This window comes from Rhinolophus ferrumequinum, chromosome 6, assembly GCF_004115265.2.
Source record: "Rhinolophus ferrumequinum isolate MPI-CBG mRhiFer1 chromosome 6, mRhiFer1_v1.p, whole genome shotgun sequence".
NCBI lineage: Eukaryota > Metazoa > Chordata > Mammalia > Chiroptera > Rhinolophidae > Rhinolophus > Rhinolophus ferrumequinum.
Window position 1 is genome coordinate 30,025,551 of NC_046289.1, and position 25,586 is coordinate 30,051,136.

The 25,586-nt window shown below is 37.8% G+C and overlaps 1 pseudogene; it reads left to right on the forward strand.

Annotated features, from left to right (window-relative positions):
- The window catches only part of LOC117023110 (CWF19-like protein 2), a 90,970-nt pseudogene that overhangs the window by 15,944 nt on the left and 49,440 nt on the right, over positions 1-25,586 (forward strand).

Below are 25,586 nucleotides of genomic sequence, written 5' to 3' on the forward strand. Positions count from 1 at the left end.
GGGAAATGTCAAAATTCTTTGACCATTTTTCAATTGGTTCGGCTTTTGATTGCTGAGTTATAAGAGTTCTTTATATATTCTTTATACAAGTCTCTTGTCAGACACATGATTTGCAAAAATTTTCTCCCTTTTCATGGTTTTTTTGTTATCACTTTTTTGATACTATCCTTTGAAGCAAAATGTTTTTAATTTTCATGAAATCCAATTTATCTATTTTTTCCTTTTGTTGCTTGTTTTGTTTGTTGTCATGCCTTACCCCAAATCATAAATATTTATGCCAATGTTTCTTCCAAGTATGTTATAGCTTTGGCTTTTACATTTGGGTCTTTGATCCATTTTGAGTTAATTTTTGTGTATGGTGTAACATAGGATCCAAGTTCATTCTTTTGCATGTCCTAGTACCATTTGTTGAAAAGTTTAGTCTTCTCCGTTGAATTTTCTACCCTATTGGAAAACAATTGACTATAGTTATGTAAGCTTATTTCTAGTGTCTCAATTCTATATGTTACTTTCTGTAGGTCTGTCCTTATTTCAGTAGCACATTATCTTGACTACTGTAGCTTTGTAGTCAGTTTTCAAATCAGGAAGTACTAGTTCCCTCCAACATCGTTATTTGCAAAATGTTTTGCTGTTGTGGGTACCTGACATTTTCTATATGAATTTTAGGATCAGTTTGTCAATTTCTGTGAAAAAAGCAGCAGGAATTTTTTACAGGGATTGCATTGAATCTAGATCAATTTGGGGCCGTCATCTTAACATATTGTCTTCTGATGCAATGCACAGAGGATGTCTTTCCATTTAAGTCTTCTTTAATTTTTTTCAATGCTGATTTTTTTATTTTTTATTTTATTTTTTAGTATGGAGGTCTTGTACTTTTGTGGTTAAATTTACTCCTAAGTATTTTGTTTTAATGTTATCGTAAATGGAATTGTTTCCTTAATTTCATTTTTGGATTGTCCATTGCTAGTGTATAGAAATACAATTGATTTTCATATATGGATCTTATATTTTTCAATTTTGCAGAAAATCCTCTATTAGTTCTGATAGTTTAATTGTGGATTCCTTAGGATTTTCTCTGTATAAGATTATGTCATCTATGAATAGAGATAGATGTACTTGGTCCTTCCCAATCTGGATCATAACTTTTATTAGGAGGCTGTTTTTAAAACCAGTCTTGCTCATACAACACCCTATCCCCCGTCACTACTTCTGTCCCCTCTTGAGCTGTTGCCCTCGCCCAGGATCACTCGGCATAGCAAACATCTTTAAACTTGGGTTCAGACCTCACCGTCCTAAAGACAATTGACCATCTCCCGGCAGAAAATTCCCCCTGGCCAATTTTCTTTTCTTCTGGCCCCAATGCATGGGCACCTTCTTGGGCCTCCTCTCTCTAACTTGCCCTCATACCGCTTCCATTTCAATCATCTCAAGCCCCTTATCATCTCTCTTTGGGATGCCCTCAAATTTTTCATCACTTTATTATGCAGAGGCGTTCAACTCTCATTGTTTCATACACTCCTATCCATCTATGCTCAGGAGCCTTTTACAATAACAGCAGAAAAAAATTGAAAAAATAAACCAAAACCAAGTCCAAAATAAAAACCTGCCATGAAGATGCATCAAAGTATTTTCCTAAACTAAAGAATTGCCTTCCCTAGAGAGAATTTTGCTTTTCCCTTAGAAGTCAGAAGTAGCTGCCAACAGTTTTGCTAAAAGATAATACCTTTCTTCTCCCACTACAGAGGAGTTAGAACCACCTTTTTCTTTTTTGAGAGGCTCTTGTCTGATTAGAGAATCATTTTCTAGGAAATCAGAATATCCCCAGATTGCCAGGCCTGCCACTGGGAGTCTGAAGGTGCCAGCACCCACCCACCTTTCCTCCAAGAGGAGCAGGCTGTGCTAGGGAGTGTGTGAGTCAGCACAGCATTACTCAGATCCGCTGTGTGTTCTGCGATGGGGAGTGTAGGAGTGTCCCTGTGAGAGCAGTGTCTCCTCTCAGGTCATGGGCAGAGACAAAAAAGCTGCGATTGACAGAGTCGTTTGGGGTTTTGACTCTGAAGACAGACTGCATGGGTTCAAATCCCAGCTCTGCTACTTAATACATGTATGACTTTGGGCAGATTGCTAAAGCTTTGCCATAATCCTACTTATGTTCTCTTAATCCTGTTTAGGTTCTCGTATGCATACCTAAGATTGTTTTACCTGTAAAATGAGGATAATGCCAGCATCTTCCCATAGGATTATTATGAGGATTAAAGAGTTAATATGTGAAACTCTTAGCACAATTCTTGGCCTATAGCTAAGAAAGTGTTAAAACAAACAACAATCACAACGACAATAATACCCTGAATCGTTTGAGGTCTTCCTTGCCAGATTGTGAGTTTCTGGGTAGGGAGAGACTGTGTCTTATGTGTGGAATTTTGCATCTCAGCACCAGAGCCTGGAACATAGTAAAGACCTTTATCAGAAGTCTATGACTTGAAAGGATGAATAAACTTTTTTGATCCACTCAGAGGGTGATTTCTTATCAGGCTACTGATCAAAAGGAGATGTTGTCAAGTGCCTTTGTGAGTTTCCGTGGGGAACTGTTCTCAAAGTCACCGGGGAGTGTTTGGATGAAATTTTACAGAGAGTTAAATTTCAGAAGTTAAGATACTGTAATTTAAAAAGAACAATTCAGAGAGAAGACAAGAAAAACATTCAGCAATGTAAGAATAAAGGTCTTTATTTGTGGGGAAGGAGATTCTGTAATTGGCAGATTGAAAAAAAAACTAACAAAACCAGTAGAACAGAGATTGGCAAACTTTTTCTGTGAAGGGCCAGATGGAAAATATTTTAGGCTTTGTGGGCCATGCAGTCTCTGTTGCATCTACTCAACTCTGCCGTTGTAGAGAGACACAGACAGATACAATACGTAAAACAAAAGGGCGTGGCTGTGTCCCAATAAAACTTTATTTACAAAAACATGAGGTGGGCTGGATTGGTCTTCCAGCTGTAGTTTGTTGACTACTGAACTTGGACAATGTCAGGAATGAATAAAGGCATATCAGTGGGACTGTGACAGCTGGAGGAGCAACTTGCACAGAATCCTTTATGAGAGAAGAGAGCAGATACCGCAATATCCTGGGGAATTCTTCTGCCACATATGTAGCTCCAGGGAGTGCTCAATATAACTACTTCAATCTTAATGTGGCAAATATGGAGAAGAGTGAACAAAAAACCATGCAATGCCATAACTTTTTTGATAAGAAAGGACACTTTAACTGAGTTGAAACTCACTTAGATTAAAAATGGAGAGGACAGATAATCCAAAAGACAGACTCCTTAAATTATTTTTATTTATCTGAAGAATAGATTTTTATATCTATGTGAGAGAGGAAACCTATAATCTGGGAATTCACAGAATTTTAAACACAATAATGAAAGCAAACCCAGAAACCATCCTCTTTAGACTGCCACTTCAACCCCCGGCCTCCTTCTGCAAGCTGTAGAGATGCTTCAACCTCGACCTTAGGCAGTCATGGGACTTGCTCAAAATGAAAATTGTTCATGGGCAGCCTAGAAATGCAGCCTCTCCTGGACCACACGCCTACTCAGGAGTACATTACCTGTAAACCAACCTGGAAATCATTTTTTTTGTTGTTGTTCCGGAACAAAGTTGTCTTTCTACTGCACATTTACCTAGGAAAGAATGGAGAAAGAGGGAATAGATGATGATATAGAGGAAAGCAAGCTCTTACCTCCTCAGAACTTGATTCCAGGGAATGGCCCTATGGCACTTCAAATAAAGTAGCTGAAGATATTTGGTTTTAGCTCTAATAGTCAGTTCTGCTATGTTAATTTTCTAACCATTAGATCCTTCATTGTGGTTGCTAAGTTTGATGCGTCACAGAAGAAATATACCTTCAGACTGTTGTATAATTATCTCAGGAATTATACAGGCAATAAATGCATGATTGCTTTTTTTATTAATACATTAAAGCAGGATGCATAATTGGCACGTTAATGATCTAGTGGCAGCAAATTAGACAATAATGTGATTTCAAAATGACAATTACTTTTGGCAATTAATTGGCATCACCTTTCAGTAGCCCTTTTTAATACATTGCTGGGGACTCTCATTGCCAATGAGGAACGGGATTATTCTAATTCTGAATGGGAGCTATGGGGAAGAGTTAATTACTTAACAAAACAAGTGGTTGATTTTTATATTCTGGATCAGTGGGTCTTTGGGGTTTAATAACAGCAGTAACATACTATACCTTTTTCCCTGAAAGATGCCCAAATGATATGTAAACTTTTTGCAATGTAATTACCACCCATAAATCACTTCATTTCTGAAATATGGTGGCTTCTGGTGGGATGAGATTGCTTTTTATAATCTCATTAGTTTAAGAAGGAAAGAAGAAAAATCCTACCTCTAATAGAAAGGCAGGTAAGGATGGAAGGTGATTTCATTACACGTTACATGCAAACTGGCTGAGAAAGAAACAATAATGTCATCATACACAGACCTATGTTTGCAAAGCACTTTTACGTACACAAGTAGGTTTAATTCTCACAGCTCTGTGTTTTGGTAGCAGTGGGTTTACGTGAATTATTCTAGGAAATATCCCAAAGCATAAATTTTAATGGGGCATTTGACCTGTTTTTAATAGATTAAAAAATGTTACTATGCAATGTACCAAAATATTCTTACACTGTTTTGATTAAATAGTTATAATGATTGACAGGTAAACATGTTGAAATTGGTAATTGCACATTACCCTATCTGTTGGTGATTTGAAGCTATATGTTTTGTCTGTATTGAATTTCACTGCACATCTCCTGTTCTTTCCCAAAACTGAATAATAAGATTAAGCATCTCTCAATAATGAGAGCAGATACTATATTGACTAATTTTTAATTGCTCAGCTCTATCTTTGATTTTTTTAAAATACAACTTAGAGTTTCTAAACAGTTCTTTCTGCATTTTAATATATATCACCAGGAACTATATCATAAGGCAAATGAATATTGGTAGACTGAGAGCTGAAATTGAGGCCACCCGAAGGAACTCTCAAAACTTTATTTGAAAGGCCATTTTGCATGACTGGAGAGACGGTTAAGTGACCGCCACTAGGTACAAACCTAGAGATACTCATTTCTGGAATTCTGGTTCCAAGTACCTAGAGTCAATGCATAAAATCAGTTTTCTGTGTTTTAAAATTCTTGGTTAAAGGATAAATATTTATGACTCTGGAGATATAGGTAGCATTCATTCCTTTATTCATTTGCCCATCCCACAATTATTTATTAAATGCCTATGATATTCCAGGTGCTGTGCAAACTACTGGGCAAGCAGAAGTGAACAAAGCAGCTATGGTCTTTGCCATGGGGCAGAAAGAAGAAGACAGCCTGTATCATTTTGCTTATAAGCAAACTGTAATCCAGACGGAGCTGGTGGGTTTCTTTCTGTCTTTTTCTCTTCCTTTCTACGTCTTCCCTTTCCTTTTCTTTTCCTCCCATCTTCTTCCAATTCTTCCTTCCTTTCTATCTCTCATCTATGGGGTTCCAACAGTTATTCTCAATTTAATACAGATTTGATGTCACTCTGTTTATTAGATAATGTTAATTTGAGAATGTGAGATAACAAAGTCCTGGTGATCACTTATGTTTCTACCTAGCTCACATTCCTTTTTGGACAGGTTTTAGGTTTCTTGACAGTATTTAACATCCCCAGTAGGAATGTTAATATTTAAGAATAGATTTTGCTAGTTCCCATTCTCCTTTTCTTCATTTATTTTTAACAAAGGAGGAATCGAAAGAAAGGCCAATATCTACTCCACTGAATAACTACCATCTATTGAACTCCTGTTTATGCCAGGTACTCTCTGTAGATCATCTCTAATTTCTCACAGGAAACTTTTGAGGCAGCATTGTTAACCTCTTTCTATAGATGAAGAAATTGAAGCTGAGTGAGGTTTGATAAGTTGCCTGGGATCACACAACTTGTATATGAAAGACCTGGGGTTTGAACTCACAACCATGAGAGTACAAAACTCTTGTTGCCCTCAGCAGTTCCTACTGCTTCTAAGCCCTTGCATTCAAGTACCCTTGGGTCCACAGCTTGATATTGATTTGAACTCTTCTTGTTTTCTTCAAGTAAGACTATAGATAGCAGATACATCTTTTCCACCCTTGTTTACAAGACTGAGTTGACTACTTTTTTGTATTAATTATCAGCTGGTGATTTTGGTTTTGGTTTAATCCTACAAAGAGCTGTAGTTGTGAACTGGTTCCATTCATGGCACAAAATCTCATCATGTCTTTCAACCAATGAAGAAAAAAAAATTCCTTCTCTCTTTGGGATAGTAAGGGAGTTGATCCCATAATTAAAGTCTGTTAGGAAAGTACGAAGTATATCGAAGAGTGTAAAAAGCAGACCTGATTGCCAGGGCTGAGGTGTTGTAACAGGTTAAAGATATTTTTGAAAAGGAAGAAAGGTGTAAAGAACTTCAACGACTTCAGGGTCAGAATACATTGATGACACCTGATGTGAATGAGTGGACTGAATAATTCTCACAGGAATACTTCATGAAGAAAAAGAAGAAAAAAGATAAGCATTCAGAAAAAGTAATGAAAGAGAAGAAAAAAAGAGCAAGAAACAGAAATATGAAAAAACAAAACAAAAACCAGTGAGTCAGCTGATAATTCATCAAGCTCTGAAGATGAGTGGGTTGATGCTGTTCCATCCCAGGCTCCTGGCAAGGCAAAGACCTGGAAAGTGAAAGATGAAAAGTCAGAAAAAGAAGAAGACCAAATTATTTGGAGGGATGCGTGAATGACTGTTGGTTTCATGTCTGTTAAAACTGTATAATCATCATCACTCAAAGCTGAAAAGGAAACTATAAAGAAAATACAGCAAGAGCAAAGTCAAACACTTGAAGACTCCAAATTGTTGGAAAGAGAATTGATTCCGTACTAGAAGGATGGTGGGACAGGTCTTCCATCAGAAGACTGTAATGTGTCATTTGTTTACTAAAGTTTCAGTAGTAGAAGATGGTGGATTAAGCTGGCTGGCTAAGGAAGTATTATCAAAGAATGAAGGAACAAGCTGACAAACAAAATAGAAATTTTGAAGACACTGTATCTGAAAGATATGGATCAATGGAAATATTTCAGTCAAAATTAAAAGAAGCTGAAAAACTGCATTCACAAAAGAAGATTGTAGAAGAGAACATTGGAGGAAACCAACATATTCAGGTAAAGCACAAAGTAGTCAAGATAGTAGAAAATCAGACTTAGTAAAATATAATAAAAGTCAAAGGGATAGATATAGTTCAACAGATATTATAAACAATAAAGAGAAGTTTAGGGTTGATGAAAAAGACAATAGATCTGGGTCTTTAGAAACACACAGAAGAGACTCCAATCCAAGGCAAAATCAAAAGTTTTCTTCTCTTGGAAATTTGAGAGCTGAATTCTTAAGACCCTCTGATGACGAAGAACTGCCATTTCAGTCCGAAGGCAGATGTTTTGAATCATCTAGTTCATCTACACCACTGGTCGCTCAGGATTCTGTGCATTGTGGTTTTCAAAAATCCACAGAGAGCAGTGAAGAAAGTTTATCATCATGAAGTCAATCTGATGAAAGAGAAAGAGAGAGGAAATATTCAAATCAAAAGCCATTAGAAACCAGTTGCAGTGTTGACTATCAACACATTTCAGAAGACACAAGAGAAAAATCACAGGATGAAAGCTTGAGAGATGACTCTTTGAAAAAAGAACATCTACAGGGCACAAAGTCATTTGCTGGAAGTAGTTCAGAGGGTGAGTCCATCCATATTCTGAGTGTTGATGAGAAGAACAAGTTGGGAGCCAAGATTATCAAGGCAGAGATGATGGGAAATATGGAGTTAGCTGAACAATTTAAGGAAGGCCCAACTTGAAAAAGCAAATAAATTCAAAAAAACTATAACACAGATATCATCAAAAAACTCTCGGGTAGAGAATGGAGACTAGCAATAAGTGATTCTTGTCAGAACAGATCAGTCTGGAAGAGTATGGCCTGTGAACACACCAGGGAAACCTCTAGAATCTAAAGGAGGAAGAAAGAAGAGACAGATGGCTTCAGCCCATGAGGAAAAAGAAAGGATTCAATACTTTCATGATGAGGATGATCTAAGCCTAAATGATTTAGTCAAGAATGAAAAGATGGGAACAGCCGAAAATCAAAACAAACTTTTTCTGAGAATGGCATCTAAGTTTATGGGAAAAACAGATGGGGACTATTATACTCTGGATGACATGTTTGTCTCCAAAGCAGCTGAGAGAGAACACTTTGGCGAAGAGGAAGAGAACCAGAGGAAAAAAGCTAATGCTGAACACCAGAGTCTTGCTGCACAAATAGAAAAATGTCTGTATAGTTTTGACAGTTCTCAATTTCCCAAACACCTTATTGTTACAATAGGTGTTAAGGTTTATTTATGTTTACCCAAGTTTCAATCTCTTACTGAGGGGCACTGCCTGATAGTCCCTTTGCAGTACCATAGAGCAGCTACCTTATTAGATGAAGACATCTGGGAGGAAATTCAGATGTTTATAGAATCATTGGTAAAGATGTTTGAAGATAAAGGATTGGACTGCATTTTTTTTTTAGAAACTAATATGAGCATGAAGAAACAGCTTCTGAATGCATTCCTTTCTCGAAGGAAGTGGGTGATATGGCTCCCATCTATTTTAAGAAAGCCATAATGGAATCTGATGAAGAGCAGTCTATGAGCAGGAAATTGATTGATCTCTCTTCAAAAGATATCAGATATTCTGTACCAAAAGGCTTTCCTTCTCTGTGGATTTCGGCCTCCAAGGAGGGTTTGCCCATATTATTGAAGATCAACACAAATTCCCTCATTACTGTGGAAAGGAAATCATTGGTGGGGTGCTGCTATAGAACCAAGACTTTGGAGGAAAGGGATTCAAGAAAGCTTTGATGATCAGAGGAAGAAAGCAGTGCAGTTTGCACAATGGTGGAAACCATTTGACTTTACCAGAAGTAAAAAAAAATGTTGAGTCATACCTTTCATTTTTCATTTCCTCTTCAGAATCCTTTTAATTTTATTTCCTTTGCATCTAACTAAACAACTGACCCTCAGGTCATAGGGAAGGAAAGCCATGCTCTGGGTCTCAGACAGCTGTGCCTCATTGGATTGTGGCATTTCCTTCCCCTTCTGCTCCTGTGGACTTCATTGTAGAAAGCTGGGAGTAAGACCAGATATATATTGGGTGACTTACTCACGTTCCTGTTCTGTACCTACATATTGGTGTTCTGAACTATTCAGTGAGTATATAGAAAGATTTTTCTGAAGGATATGTAGGATGTATATCAGGTCATTGGTTCAGAGGGAAGTGGTTCAGAGGGAAGTGAATCAGCTTAACTCTATCGACTGGCTTCTTTGTCATTTTTTAAATTAAGAAGTGGCATAGTCAGCAATAACTGAAATTTCTTTTCATAGCATTTTATAGAAGAGCTCTTAATTTTCTACCATGACATATATATCACTGCTATTCTTTTTACTGATGGAAAAAGAATGTCTTAAAAGTAATAAAGAATTAAATGAAGTATACAAAAAAAGTATATCAGGAATATGGGGTTTCTATAGGTTCTATTTTCACATAGCATAAGCAGTCACCTTTTGCAGGTAGAAAAAACGAGGTACAGAGGCATAACCAAATTAGTTTTGCACCCCTCTGGAGTTAGAGATTAGTTGCAAGTCTAATAAAGATTGCTTTGCTAGGATTATCACATGAGGAGGATATTAATTTTAACAAAAAGATTGTGTTGGTTGTGCTGATGCCTTTTTAAGTTTTACCATCATTTAGCATTTCTTAGATAGTGGTCATAGGGCATTTATAAATAAATATCACTGCCTGCACATTCCATTTTTTTTTTAGGAACATTATTTGCTTACCATGAAAATGAAGGTTTTTAACTTGACTTTGAAGTCTGCTCAGTAGAAAACTATTTGTAGCTGAGTAAAAGGTTTTAACTCTTGATATGTTGTCTTGGTTGCTTTCATGCCTCTTTGCAATAACTTCTTGTAAAATCCATGCATAGCAAATCCTAGTGTCACCAGATATTTTTTTTAGGAGTTAGAATTAATTGCAAGGGTGCAACTGAGACACAGTGCTCGTTTGTGTCAAGGTTTGTCTGGAAGCTCAAGGTTATATGCTTGAAACTGCTTATAGACAGAGTTACTAACAATCATGACTCAAAATGTCATCACATTGGAAGGAATCTACTAAAAAAGCTACACACACTTTTAATATACTTGGAATATATAAAGTATTCATTTATTCATTATTTCAATAATAATATATTGAATGCTTATTATGTACTAAGCACTAGGCTAGAGAGAGATGAAACAGAAGAGAATAAAACAGTTAGGATTTTTGCCTTTGTAGTGCTTATAGGGTAGTGAAAAAAGAGAAGTTTAAAAAGTAAAACTATAAAATAACATAGACTTAGAAATTATAATAAGAATTCTGAAGGACACGTATAGGGTTCTGAGAAAGGGAACCATAAGGTGGCTAGAAAGGGTTCTATGCAAAAGTAGCATTTAAGCTATAAGTTGGGTAAGAGTTGGCCAATGAGAAGTGGGTAGAATATTGCAAATAGAGGCAGCAGTGCCGAGGCGGGGACTAGCCTGCCAAATGCAAAGAACTGAAAGAGGTCAATAGGATGTAGTGGGTGAGGGGGGAAAGGAGTGCTCGGATGAGGCATGGGCCATACAGACACTAATAAGAATTTTGGATTTTTTCCCCAAGCAGATTGGGAAGTTGTTAAACAGGCAGTGATATAATCTGATTGACATTTTAAGATAATCACTCTGTCTGCTAATGGATCTGAATAATAGTTTGGAGGGGCAAGAATAGACAAAGGGAGACAAGTTACAAGTCTATGGTAGTAATCCAGGTGAGAGATGGCAGTAGAAGGAGTGGTAATGAAAAAGATGGAAACAGTGTATGAACTCTGGAAACATTTGGAAGTAGAATCAATAGATTGGCAATGGATTGAGTGAGGCTGGTAGGAGACAGAGAGACTGAACTCTAAACAATAACTTTCAGATATTCAGCTTTAACAATTTGATGGATGGAGATGTCATTTTACTGAGATGGGGGAAGACTGGAAGAAGAGTAAATCGGGAACAAACCATTAAAAACTTCAGGTTTTTTGTAGATATTCTTTATCACATGAATGATGCTACTTTCTATTTCCGGTTTATAATTAAAAAAAAAAAATCACGTATGTTGAATTTTATGACTTGCTTTTTCTGCATCTATTGAGATGATTATAAGCTTCATCTCCATTACTTTATTAATGGAGCAGATTGCATTAAATGATTTTTGAATGTTAAACAAACTTTGCTTTTTTTTTTCATTTCTGTCTTGGTTGTGATCTATAATCTTTTTCACACGTTTCTGGATTTGATTTGCTAGAATTTGTTTAGAATTAAAAAAAAAAGTCAATGTCATAATATGGGCCTCAATGTTCCTTTCTTATAATGTCCTGGTCCAGCTTTGATGTCAAGATTATACTGGCCTTAAAAAAATGGATTGAAGAGTAATCTTTTCTTTTCTCTTGTCTGGAAGAATATGTGAAAAATTGGCATTATTTCTTCTTGACATATTTTGTAGAATTCACAGTGAAGCCATCTAGGCCAATAGTTTGTGAGAAAGTTTTTGAACAATGAATTAATTTGTAAATTAATTTTAGTTTTGCTAGGTTGCATTGTTTTACGGAATGTATCTAATTCATCTAAATTTTCAAATGTATTGCATCTAGTTTTTTCAAAATACTATCTTTCTATTATCCTTTCCATGTTTGTATGATTTCATTCTTGACATTAATTATTTGTGTCTTTTTTAAAAGGAGTTTATCACTATAATAGTCTTTTCAACAAACCTACTGTTCTCTTATATATCTGTTTTATTTTTTATTAATGTATGTTCTTATTTTTACTACTTCCTTCTTTCTCATTTCTTTGGGCTAAATTTTCTATTCTTTTTCTGAAGTGAATACTTAGTGCTTGATTTTCAGCCTTCCTTCTTATCAATTGTATGCCTTAAGGGCTATAAATGTCCATATAAGAGTGATTTGAATGAATATTTTTAAATCATTGTGTTAATATTGGTTATATAATTTCCTTTGTGATTTCTTCTTTGGCTCATAGGTATTTAGAAGTTTACTTCTTAATTTCCAAATATAAGCCTTTTCTATTTATTCAGCTTAATTCCACTGAAACCAAAGAATATACTCTGAGATGATTTTGATTTTTTGAAATGTTGAGCCTTGCTTTATGGCTCTGAATATGGCAGTTTTGACAAATGTGCTGGGTGTTCTTGAAAAGAATATGTATTCTGCAGTCATTGAGTGCAGTGTTTCTCTCTCTCTCTCGCCCTCTCTCTCTCTCTCCCTCTCCCTCTTCCTCTCCCTCTCCCTCTCCATCTCCATCTCCATCTCTATATCCATCAGGAAAAGTTTGTTAATTAGATTGTTTAAGCCTTCTGTGTTCTTACCTAATTTTTTGACCATTTGTTCCAGCTATGCGATATGTGTATTAAAATCTTCCACTGTAATTGTGGATTTACACATTTCTCTTTTTGTATTTTTTGTTTTATATATTTGAAGCTATGTTACAAGATACAAGCAAATGTAGGATTGTTATATCTTCCTGGTGTATTGACCTTTCTATTTTTATGCAATTTTCTTCTTCAATAATGTTTTTTGTTCTAAAGTCTTATTTATCTGATAATAACATAGCTACCATAGTTTTCTTTTGGTTAGTGTTTTCATATTATATTTTTTTCCTATTCTCTCGCTTTTGACCTTTCTATGTGATACTTAACTTCATCTCTTTAAGCAGTGTATAATGTTTTAAAAATCCATCCTGACAATCTTTATCTTTTAATGGACCTAAACCTACCATCATACTGTTTGCTTTTTATTTGTTCTACCTATTCTATTATTCTGTTTTATTTTTAATCTTTTGTCTTTGGATTATTTTCTGTTATCCCAAGTTAAACATTATTTTACTCTTCTTCTATTGGTTTCCCTAGAGATTATATTATAGAGCCTTGACTTATCAAAGTCTAATATAAATTAGAACTTTTTCCTCGTACCAAATAATGCCAAAGTCTTAGACAAGTGCTACTCAAAGTGTGGTTCTCGGATCAGCAGTGGTCTGTGACCTGTGATGGTTGATTTTATGTGTCAACCTGACTAGGCCAAGGTACCGAGATATTTGGTCAAACACCAGTCTAGATGTTGCTGTAGAAGTATTTTTAAGATGAGATTAACATTTAAATCAGTAGATTTTGAGTGCAGCATGTTATCTTCCACAATGTGGGTGGTCCTCATCTAATTAGCTGAAGGCCTTCAGAGAAAAAGACAGGAGTACCCTGAAGAAGAGGGGATTCTGACTCTAGACTGCTTTCAAACTTGAGCTCCTATATCAGCTCTTCCCTGGGTTTATAGCCAGACAGCCAGCTGTGAAGATTTTGAACTTTCTATCTGGTCTCCACAATCACATGAGCCAATTCCTTGAACTCTCTCTCTCTCTCTCCCTCTCTCTGTGTTTATCTCTCTCTCTCTCTCTCTCTCTCTCTTTCTCTCTCTCTCTCTGTCTCTCTCTCTCTTTCTGTTTCCCTCTCTCTCTTTTTCTCTCTGTCCACACACACACATATCCTGCAGGTTCTATTTCTCTGGATAACACTGGTTAGTACAGGGTTCCAAACAAAAGCCTGGGGAGTTTACGAGGATTCCCTTCCTTGGCAGGCCCCAAACTCTCATTTTTGTCCCCTGCCTCATAAGTTTGTTGAAAGCTCTATTCAGTTTTTTTGCCTCTTGGCCATCTCTACATGAACTGAAAGACCTCCTGAGGAAAAAACTAATCCCCAAAGCTGGGCTCATTTCATTTCTCTGGGTTTCCTCTTTTCTTAGGTCTAGGCTGCATACTTATTCGCTGCCATGTTAGTTCTCTGATGCCCTCAAACAGGTTTAGAATGGTTTCCCCAACTTTTCTGTTTTTCTTAGTGGGAAAGTTGGGCTAATTTATCTAGTCTACCTTCACCAGAAGTGATTCTCCCTGAATAGGTGACTGTCTGTCCTTTGGATCAAAATCTAGGCAGGAAGTCTCAGACCTTCTTTTCGATCAAGACTTGTTTTTATTTAGTTAAATTTGAGGAGCTTTTGAGACATCCAAGGTAAGATAACACAAAAGTTGTTGGATAAGCGGCATCTGGAACTTGGAAGAGGGATCTCTGTGGAGAAAAATTTTGGTATGAGCAGTATACAGACAACATTTCAAATGATGAAATGAAAGAGATCACCTAGGAGAAAGTCTGGATAGAGAAAGGAATAGCGGCTGGGAATGTGCTTTTAGGAGCTCTGACATTTGGAAGTTAGAGCAGGAGGTACAAGTGAAACACTTGGAAGGAAGAGGTTGTCAGAGGGGAAGGAGAAAACCCATGACAGTATATTGTCATAGTAGCAAAGAAAAAAGGAGAATTTAAAGAAGTAAAGACTGATCAAATATGATTTATCTGATGAAAAGTCTGACAAAATAAGGCCTAAAAAGTATCTGAGTACTTGAGCCTCACACATATACTAGAGACACTTGATAGATGACCGTAGTTATAAAGCTGTGTGGGTGGACAGCCTCAGGAAGAGTGATTCAGGGCGGTGAAGGTCTGCCCAGCAGCCATCACCCTGGTAGCTTTCAATCTCTAATCTGATAATGAGCTCTGTGCTATCTCAACCTGAAAGACTTATTGGAAACCTGTGCTCTGTCCTTTTGGCAAATAACTTAGGCAATACCTGTCAAGAGCAAAGAAGGATGACGGTGTTCCTACTTCTTCCTAATACTTACCAGATCTTCAGGGAGCAAACTTGTTGTTTTTGTTCTAAACCTGCACACAGCTGCACCTCCTGAGGTGAGCTTTCATCACTCACTCCCACAGAACTCCCTCCACTGCTGGATGTTTCACCAGAAACAGGAGGCAGAGGAAACACTGATTTCTCCTCTAAAGATGTGTGCTTGTTCACAGCAAGCCTTTTCTATTTGAGCTCTCAGTGTAGCCTTCTTTAGTCTTTAGTCCAGAGGAAAATTTAGGCTAAAGGAGACTCTGTCACTTCTACTTGCCAATATTTCACAACAGTCCATTGACAGGGATTTTAAAAAGTGACAGTTATACATAGCATAAACTTTATTATGGTCTCCTTATTTTTCTAAAAAAACATTAAAGATTGGTTACTTCCATGTGGAAGTGCTTGGCGATGTGTTTGTATATTTATGGTGAGCTAGATAGACTACTAGACACACTGATGGTATCTAGACTGTAGTGTAAGGGACATCTGTATAGCAAGGAAAACAATGACCCCAAAGCCCAATACCCTTATTGGGTAAGTGTGGAGTGAAATACAGGCCCTCACTCTAAGCCTATTGACTTGGAAACATGTGCAAAATGAATTTAGTTATTTCTTTAATTTATCTGATTCATACCTGATGAGGGAAGCAGAGCCTGTGAGTCAGCCATGAAATTACAACAAACTGGTTCACTCAAAGAGAGTGCTTCAGACAGAAGCCATTCCACTACTTTAGGGAAAAGCTGTTCGGACACAGTTTAAGGCTCCATTAAATGTGGTCTTTAATCAATGCAATCCTGGCCATGCTGTCTAACTGCACTCATTTGGTGGATCTTGGTGGTTAACAAAAAGCATCTACTCATATATGATAATATCTCTATGAGTGAGATTAAATAATTTGTCAGTGATTGGTGAAATGATACAACCTGAATGCTTTCATTCTGAGTAATTGAGTCACTTAGTCTTTCTGATTTTCATTCCTAAATGTAATGCGGGAATAACAGAGTACCTGTCCTACTATATCACAAGGTTGTGAAGATCAAACAGAATAATGTATGGCAAGTTTTAGATAAAGATAGGACTTTGTTGCAATGTAATCACACCGTTTTCAGAAATCATGACTGTGGCTTTACTTCCTGTCAATCATTGAGTGTTGGAAAGGCCCTTTGTGGTCTCACAGCACTGCCCCAGTTTATCAGCACATAGCACTCATAACTGGCCAGTACTAACACAAACCACTGAAGAAAATAGCCAAGAACTTAAGCCAAAAAAGTCATAGGCAATGTCCTATGATTGGCCATTTTACCAGCCCAGAAGAAAAAGTACATTTTAATTGGCTAGTGATGGCTATAATAAACAACTCTGCCAACACCAAAGCCATGAAGCGTAGGAGAGAGCAGGAAGACACTGGTGTATTAGGGTTCTCCAGAGAAATAAAACCAATCAGATATATACGTATATCCACACACACACACACACACACACACACACAAACACGCACAAGCGCGCGTTCTGACAATTAAGTTCACGAACTCATTCTAGAAAAAGTCCTGCATACCTCATTGCTGAACATCACTATGGTCACCTTCGAAGTACTCCCCTTGGGAAGTTATGTTTCGAAGCCGGTGCCTAGTCCACCCTTCAAAGCAGTTTTGGAACTCTTTTTCTGGAATGTCCATCAGAGATGTTGTTGTATTACCCTCGATGTCCTGAATGTCATCAAAATGTCTTCCTTTCAATATTCCCTTTATCTTTGGGTAAAGAAAGAAGTCATTGGGGGCCAGATCAGATGAGAGGGAGGGTGTTCCAATACAGTTATTTGTTTACTGGCTAAAAACTCCCTCACAGACAGTGCTGTGTGAGCTGGTGCATTGTAGTGATGCAAGAGCCATGAATTGTTGGCGAAAAGTTCAGGTCGTTTTCATCTAACTTTTCCACACAGCCTTTTCAGCACTTCCAAATAGTAAACTTGGTTAACTATTTGTCCAACTGGTACAATTCATAATGAATAATCCCTCTGATATCAAAAAAGGATAACAGCATCGTTTTGACTCTTGATTTGGACTGATGGAACATTTTTGGTCGTGGAGAATTGGCTGACTTCCATTGTGCACTTTGATGCTTTGTTTCAGGGTCGTATTGGTACACCCATGTTTCATCACCAGTGATAACATGACCCAAAACATTGTTTTGCCTCTGCAAAGGGTCTTGGCAAACTTCGTCTCTCCTTTACTTTTGTTCATTGGTGAGTTCCTTTGGGATCATTTTTGCACACACCTTTCTCATGCCAAGATTTTCAGTTAAGATTTTCCAGTTTCTCTATTGATGTTTACTGGTCTTCTATGCTTTTCACAGTCAGCTGATGATTTTGATGCACAATTTGGCGAATTTTTGCAATGTTTTCGTTAGTTTTGCTCATTACTGGCCGCCCTGACCTCTCTGCATCAGTGACGCATTCTCTTCCCTCAGAAAAATGTTTAATCCACTTGTACACTGCCGTTTTCTTCATGGCATTATCCCCATAAATTTGGACTAATACGTGCCTGATTTCACTTCCACTCTTGCTGAGTTTAACAAGAAATTTAACATTTGTTCATTGCTCTAATTCAAGCTCAGACATTCTTGCGATAGTACACAAAAACATGCAACAACAACAATGAACTCCACTCAGCAAGACACAACCACATGTCGATACAAACACAGCTGTGAGACACTGATATACCAAGGTTCTGAAGCCTTGCTGAGCTGTTTGTACAGTGCTGCCAATGTAAGTGCACGGTGGCAAGTGCGTGAACTTAATTGTCAGACCTTGTATACAGAGGGTTCCAAAAAAATGTATACACATTTTAAGGAAAAAAACTGTATTAAAATTGTAATATTCAGTATATACCAATAACAAAAGATGAATACAAGTCACATTTGACTTATGCAATGACAAGAGGTGCTCAAAGTGGTTACCATCAGCATAATTTTAATACAGTTTTTTAACTTTCTTAAAATGTGTATACTTTTTTTCTGGCACCCTCTGTATATACACACATATGTGTACATATACATATATAATATATACACCTATATCCTCATATATAAATGTAAATAGATAGATAGATTTGTTTATTATAGGAATTGGCTGACATGATTAAGGAAGTCAAGAGGGCCCCATGATCTGCCATACACAACCTGGAGAACCAAGAAAGCTGATAGTGTAATTTAGTCTGAGTCTGAAGGCCTGAGAACAAGGGGTAGATGGGAGCCAGTGGTGTTAGTCCTGTTTGGAATCCAAAGGCCCAAGAACCAGGAGCACCAATGTCCAAGAGCAAGAGAGGATGAATGTTTCAGTTCAACCAGAGAGCAAATTTCGTCTTCCTCTGGCTTTTGGTTATATTCAGGTCCTCAATAGATTGTATGGTGCCCACCTGCATTGGTGAGGGCAATCCACTTTACTCAGTCTACCTATATAAATGCTAATCTCTTTTGGAAACACTCTCACAGACACAGCCAGAAATAATGCTTTACTAGCTATCTGGTCATCTCTTAGCCCAGTCACATTGACACATAAAATTAACCATCACAGTTGGAGAAGAGATCAGAGGGAAAAAAAAAGTAAAGAGGAGATGGTTTGGGAGAAAATAGCATAAAGCAGCAGCAGTGATTGAAAGTGATAATGAGATCAATAATAAGACGCCCTGGATCAGTGGAGAAAGAAATTGTAAACTTTTTAGATTTGGAAGGGCTCAGAGATCATTCAGTCCGAGGATGGCAAATACATGGGTCACATGGGGCAAATTTCTCATCTTGTGTCCACAGCAGACATTGCTGATCAATCATTGTCCTCTTTCTACTCAGTCAAGGCATCGAGCGGCAAAGCAGAGTGATCCCAAAGCTGAACTACTTGCTCTGTGGGAATGTAAAGTCTCACCTAGAGCTTGTTGGAACTCTGTGAAAGGGATGGATGTAATTCATTAAATTGTCTGATTCTAAGGCTCAGAGATGCAGGGATCTGGTCCATGTAGAGTGGTCAAGACAGTGCTCTAAGTTGCTGCCACTAATCAGTTAGAATAGGCACAAGAGATAAAATCTATTTGCCAACCAGAATTTTATTCAACCTCCTCATATGACAATCAAGAAACTTAGGCATAGGATTATGAAATAACTTGTTCAAGTTCAAGACCCATCTTGGTTTGGAGCTTTTTGACTGAAGACTATTTCCTGAAATGGCTGGACAAAGTAGAGAAAGGAACAGTCTTTAGATAGTAGGGTTTAAGTCAATAGATACTGAGCTAGGGCTTTGAAGTTTAATGTATTAGTTTGCTTGGGCTGCTGTAACAAAGTACCATGGACTGGGTGGCTTAAATGCAGAAACTTATTGTCTCACAGTCCTGGAAGTTTGAAGTCTGAGATTAAGCTGTTGGCAGGTCTGGATTCTTCTGAGAGCTGTGAGAGGGAAACTTTTCCGTGCTTCTCTCCTAGCTTCTGGTGGTTTGCTGTCAATTTTTGTTGTTTCTTGGCTTGTAGACACAACACCCTGATTTCTGCTTTCATGTTCATGTGGCATTTTTCTTGTATGCTTTGTGTGTGTGTGTGTGTGTGTGTGTGTGTCTAAATTTATTCTTTTTATAAGGACATAGTGCTGTTGGATTAGGAACCACCCTAATGACTTCATTTTAACTTGATCATCTGCAAAGATGCTATTTCTAAATGCAGTCACATTCTGAAATACTAGGGGTTAGGACTTCAACATATACATTTGGGGGACACAATTTAACCCATAATGGTGAGGTTTAGTTTTCCCTAAGTAGCAGGCCTCTGGTAAGGGAGCCAGCTTGAATCTGGTCTAATAGATTTCTTCATGAAGTCATGTTTAACATTAGGATTGATTCGTCAAGAAATTGGCAATAACAGACCATGTAGATGAATTCATAAACCATTATGAATTCTATGTTTATTATATGATGAGGATGTTCAAGGCATATATTACTATGGTTAAGAGGGAGAGGAAATGACCAGGTGGACATGATACCCTGCAGCAGAGAGTGATTCCTGTGAAACTTCAGAGGGAGGTTACGCTATTCTACTGCTAGTTAGAGGAATGGATCAAGGTCAACCACAGCTTAAACAGCTGACAGATATCCTTGGATGAGGCTCCTCTATTATAAAGGTCTAAAGACAAAAATATGAATCAGGAGATGCCAGGAAACCACATGGCATGTGAAGTGGGCAAAGCTCTCTGCTCTCTGAAAGCCCTGATCCCCAAGAAAAGGAGTGAAATTTTTCTTTGCTGCTGATTCTGTGCTTTTCACCTTTTCTTCTGAGTTACCCTATTCTATGGTGGCACCTCCTTTCCAACTCATTCAAACACTCAGGACCATATTCTGTCCCTCTTCCTCCTGTTGAATACTATTCTTAAAAGGAGATCTAAAATATATTAATTGACATTGAGGTATGAATGACTGATAAGGGTTTAAGGTGGGCTCTGTCCTGAATGATTTGTATGTGTGTATCAAGGCCTTAAATTGGAGAAGTGAGGCTCTAACTAGAAATATGGGATCATCCAGTTCTAAATCGCACCTCTTTTATTAGCTAATCAGCCCCTAAATTAAAATGTGTTAGTGTTCATTTATCTTCTCCAACTGTCAGTGATCTAGGAATTTGCTGATTATATTAGCAATTTTTCTTTAATTCCAGGAAGATGCAAAATAGACATTTATGAAAACATGAACCTAAACTTGTACGCCATTCTTAACTCACCTACATTTGTGCTGGCAATCTGATCTGACTTATCCAGAAATCGACAGCACAAGACTTTCTCTTCAGTAATTATCACAGCTCCCTCTCTTTCCTGCTGTCTTGAAAGTATAAAATTCAATACTATTGTTCCTTGTCAATCAAAAAGGAATTGCTCTTCCATCATGGTCTCCCTGATGCTGCCAAACAGTGCAAAAATCACTATAAAAGAAGGACTTCCCCTATTTTTTTCGAGAATGATATTCACTAGCCTTCTCTTTCCCTTCTCTGTGCTCAATTCCCCTCAGTCTTTTGTCCAATTCGGTCAAGTAGAATGGGTATAGATATCTTGGTACTGGTTAGGTATAGTTGTAGGTGTGGGTATAGGTATACGTATAGGTATAGATATATGAGTTGTGATAAAAAAACATGATGAATTTTTAAATAAAAAAATTTATTACAGTAAAAACACATTGCCATTAATCCCCCTTAAAATACTCCCCCTCACTTTGAACACAATTATCCCATTGTTCTTGCCACTTTCTGAAGCAGTTCTAGAAGTCCTCTTTCATGAGAGTCTTTAGTTGCGCTGTTTTGGCTGCCTCAGTGTCGATTCAAAGCATTTACTTTCAATGGTCATTTTGACTTTGGGGAAGAGCCAGAAGTTCCTCGGTGCCAGATCCGTGAATAAGGTGGATGAGGACACACTGTAATGTTCTTATTTGACAGAAATTGCCATACGAGAAGTTGTGTGTGACACGGAGCCTTTCCGTTTTGATTAAAATATGTGGTGAATGCTGCTGCCGAGTGCCATCCAATGGCAAGGCAGGGATCTTCAATACGGGAAGTGGCGCGTTGAACCACAGTAACAGTGTGTAACAAGTTTCACCTTGTTCGGTACAGTCAGTCAGGTGTGAGCTACAGTTGAGAGAAGGTGTGTTTTACAGTGTGCAGTAAATCATCCTCCATTATGACAATGTTCTGTGTCACACATTGCTTCTGGTATACACCAATTTCTATCAAAGAAAAACATTACAGTGTGTCTTCATCAACCTTATTCACTGGATCTGGCACCATATGACTTCTGGCTCTTCCCCAAAGTCAAAATGATTCAGGTCATTGAGGCAACCACGATAGTGCAACTAAAAATACGAAGAGGACTTCCAGAACTACTTCAGAAAGTGGCAAGAATGATGGGATAAGTGTGTTCGAAGTGAGGGGGAGTATTTTGAGGGGGATTAATGGCAATGTGTCTTTTACTATAATACATTTTTTAAATTTAAAAATTCACCATATTGTTTTATCATACCTCATAGGTGTAGGTATAGGTATAGTTGTAGGTGTAGTTATAGGCATAGGTATAGGTGTAGGTATAGGTGTAAGTATAGTTGTAGGTGTAGGTATAGGTATAGTTGTAGGCATAGTTATAAGCACAGGTGTAAGTGTAGGTATAAATGAGGGTCCTGGCAAACTGTGGGAGGTTGGGAGTTGAGGATGGTCTAGACTGAATGTTTCTTGGATCCCGACTTAGCTCCCTGCTATTCCTCAGTGACTCTGGAACAAGGCTTGGTCAGCCACTGAAAATAGTTATCAGCTGCCATGGGGTCTCCCTGGCAAAGCCAGGAGAGTTCACAGTATCCTTCAGAGGGGCAGGCAGGATTCTTCCCAGGGGTTAACATAAAAACAGAAAATCCTCCCTCTAGCTCTCTCTCTTATTGCAACACTTGACCTAACAACTTTATAGGCCATATTAGCAAGTGGTGAATGCAGGCAACAGGATGAGCAGATAATAAATAATTCAGTGAGAAATACATTCCAGAAAATTGGATTGATGTGATTGGACAGTACTTTGATAAATACGAGGTCGGACACATAAGTTCATGAACTCATCCTAGAAAAAATGCTACATACCCTATTGCTGAATGTCACTACAGTCACCTTTGAAGTACTCTCCTTGGAAAGCTAAGCACCAATGCCAGCACGTAGTCCACCCTTCAAAGCAATTTTGGAACTCTTTTTCTGAAATGGCCATCAGAGCTGTCGTTGTATTATCCTTGATGTCCTGAATGTCATCAAATTGTCTTCCTTTCAACATTTCCTTTATCTTCGGGTAAAGAAAGAATTCATTGGGGGCTAGATCAGGTGAGTAGGGAGGGTGTTCCAATACAGTTATTTCTTTAGTGGCTAAAACTCCTTCACAGATAGTGCTGTGTGAACTGGCATATTGTCATAATGCAAGAGCCATGAATTGTTGGCAAAAAGTTCAAGTCATCTAACTTTTTCACACAGCCTTTTCAGCACTTCCAAATAGTAAACTTGGTTAACAGTTTGTCCAGTTGGTACAAATTCATAATGAATAACCCCTCTAACATAAAAAAAAAGTTAGCAACATTGTTGCAGCAAGTTCAAGAACTTAATTGTCAGACCTCATATATTATGTTTCCAAACGCTCATTTCATTATTGTTATCACAGAAGGCAATTTATTCTGATTAACAATTATTTTCCATGAAAAGAATGGCTGGGGGAACTAAAAGTTCTGGGGAATCCAACCCCATAGTTACATTTAAATAATGCCTCTGAAGCAAATACATTTTAAAGTTAATTATTGGCTCACTGAGTTTCTTTGGCCTTGGGATCCAGTGGGTGACATTATGTGCTTGGAGGCTTCACTCTTGCAGAGAATAAAAGGGGGAAGATTTAAGACGTTTCTCAGCAGATACCCACAAGGCATGATATTGCTGTTTGATTGGGGGCATGAAGAAATTGATAGATGGCTTGCTTGACTATCTGACTGTTAGGCCACCCACACTCTTTCTTTCCTTTAGTTTACAATTATGTTTATTTGATGTACAGAAAAAATTCAAACACACCAAAAAAAACAAACAAAAACCCTGACACTAAAACTTCCAACAGTACCAAAGAACCCCCTAAAACGTAGTCTCCTTCCAACTTTGACACACAGTTTCCTAGTTCTGTTCCATATATGGCAGCCACCGTTAGCAGTTTCTTTCCAAAGGGGCACAGAGTAATATTAATATATTAATGTATTTCTCTCTCTCTCTTTCCCATATATAATCGCACTATATATGTGGTCCTATGCCTTGCTTTTTTCATTAAACAATGGCCATTGTTCTACCTGTCTGTCTGGCTGTCTATCTCCATCATCAGCCAAATTCTTTGTAATGGCTGCATGGTATTCCATTTTACAAATGTACTATACTTTATTTACTCAGTTCCCTATTGATGTTTGGGTTGTTTTGTCTTTGGCTAAAATGATTTCTAAAGTGGAGGTGGGGAGCGTGCACAGCAACTCTGAGCTCTGTTTTGATAGTAGGTACCTCCTAATAGGTTGGTGCCAAAGTAATTGCAGTTTTGGACCATGAATTTTAAATTATAACTAGGCTCAAATACATCTTTATTAATCAAAATAGGAATCATTATAATCCACACATTTTTGCCAACGAGAAATAAGTTTGTTTATTGCTGTAGTGTAAAAATCCGTGCTTCGAGATTCGATGAACGCTTGGAACGCATTTTCTGCATCCTGTTGATAGTGGAAGCATTTTCCCTGCAAAAAGCGGTCGAGGTGCTTGAAGAAGTGGTAGTAGGTTGATGAGAGGTCAGGTAAATATGGTGGATGAGGTAAAACTTCGTAACCCAATTCATTCAACTTTTGAAGCGTTGGTTATGCGATGTGTGGTCAGGCGTTATCTTGGAGAAGAATTGGACCTTTTCTGTTGACCAATGCCGGCTGCAGGCACTGCAGTTTTCGGTGCATCTCATTTATTTGCTGAGCGTACTTCTCAGATGTAATGGTTTCACCGGAGTTTAGAAAGCTGTAGTGGATCAGACCGGCAGCAGGCCACCAAATAGTGACCATAACCTCTTTTCGGTGCAAGTGTGGCTTTGGGAAGTGCTTTGGAGCTTCTTCTCAGTCCAACCACTGAGTAGGTGGTTGCTGGTTGTCATATGAAATCCACTTTTTGTCACACCTCACAACCTGATCGAGAAATGGTTCATTGTTTTTGCGTAGAGGGCGACAATTCAAAACGATGATTTTTAAAAAATTTTTTGGTCAGCTCATGAGGCACCCACTTACCGAGCTTTTTCACCTTTCCAATATGCTTCAAATGCCGAATGACTATAGAATGGTTGATGTTGAGTTCCTCAGCAACTTCTCATGTAGTTGTAAGAGGATCAGCTTCGATGGTTGCTCTCAATTGGTCGTTGTCAACTTCCGATGGCCGGCCCCTACACTCCTCATCTTCAAGGCTCTGGTCTCCTTTGCAGAACTTCTTGAACCACCACTGCATTGTACGTTCCTTAGCAGTTCCTGGGCCTAATGCGTTGTTGATGTTGAAAGTTGTCTCTGCTGTTTTACAACTTATTTTAAACTCAAATAAGAAAATAGCTCAAATTTGCTTTTTATCTAATATCATTTCCATAGTCTAAAATAAATATAAAGTAAACAGCAAATAATAAGTCATTACCAAAAAAACATAAAGTGAGAAATGCACATTAAAATGATGTATTTATTTAAGAATGTATTTAAGAATGTATTCCAATATCAAATGGCAAATTTCAACAAAGCAAAAACTGCAGTTACATTTGCACCAACCTAATAGATTGTTAGGACAATTGAGGGGCATTTGTGGAGACTGGGTGGGAAAAGGAGAGGAATTATATCAGAAGACAGATATCCAGTGGGGGACTGGGTGAAGTCTTGCTACATAGGATGTGATTTCATTGTCTCCTCCACCTCCCCAGGAAAACCTCAGTAAAATGGACGTTACTGGCGAAAGATTATGGCATTCAGCAAATATTACTGCATTTCTTCTGTTTGCTCGACACTGCTCTAGCAAATAGAGCACTGTCTCCCCAGCACAGCAGTGAACAAAACAAAGGCGCTGCTATCATGGTGTTTACATTCAATGGAGGGAAGTAAAATTAAAGGCA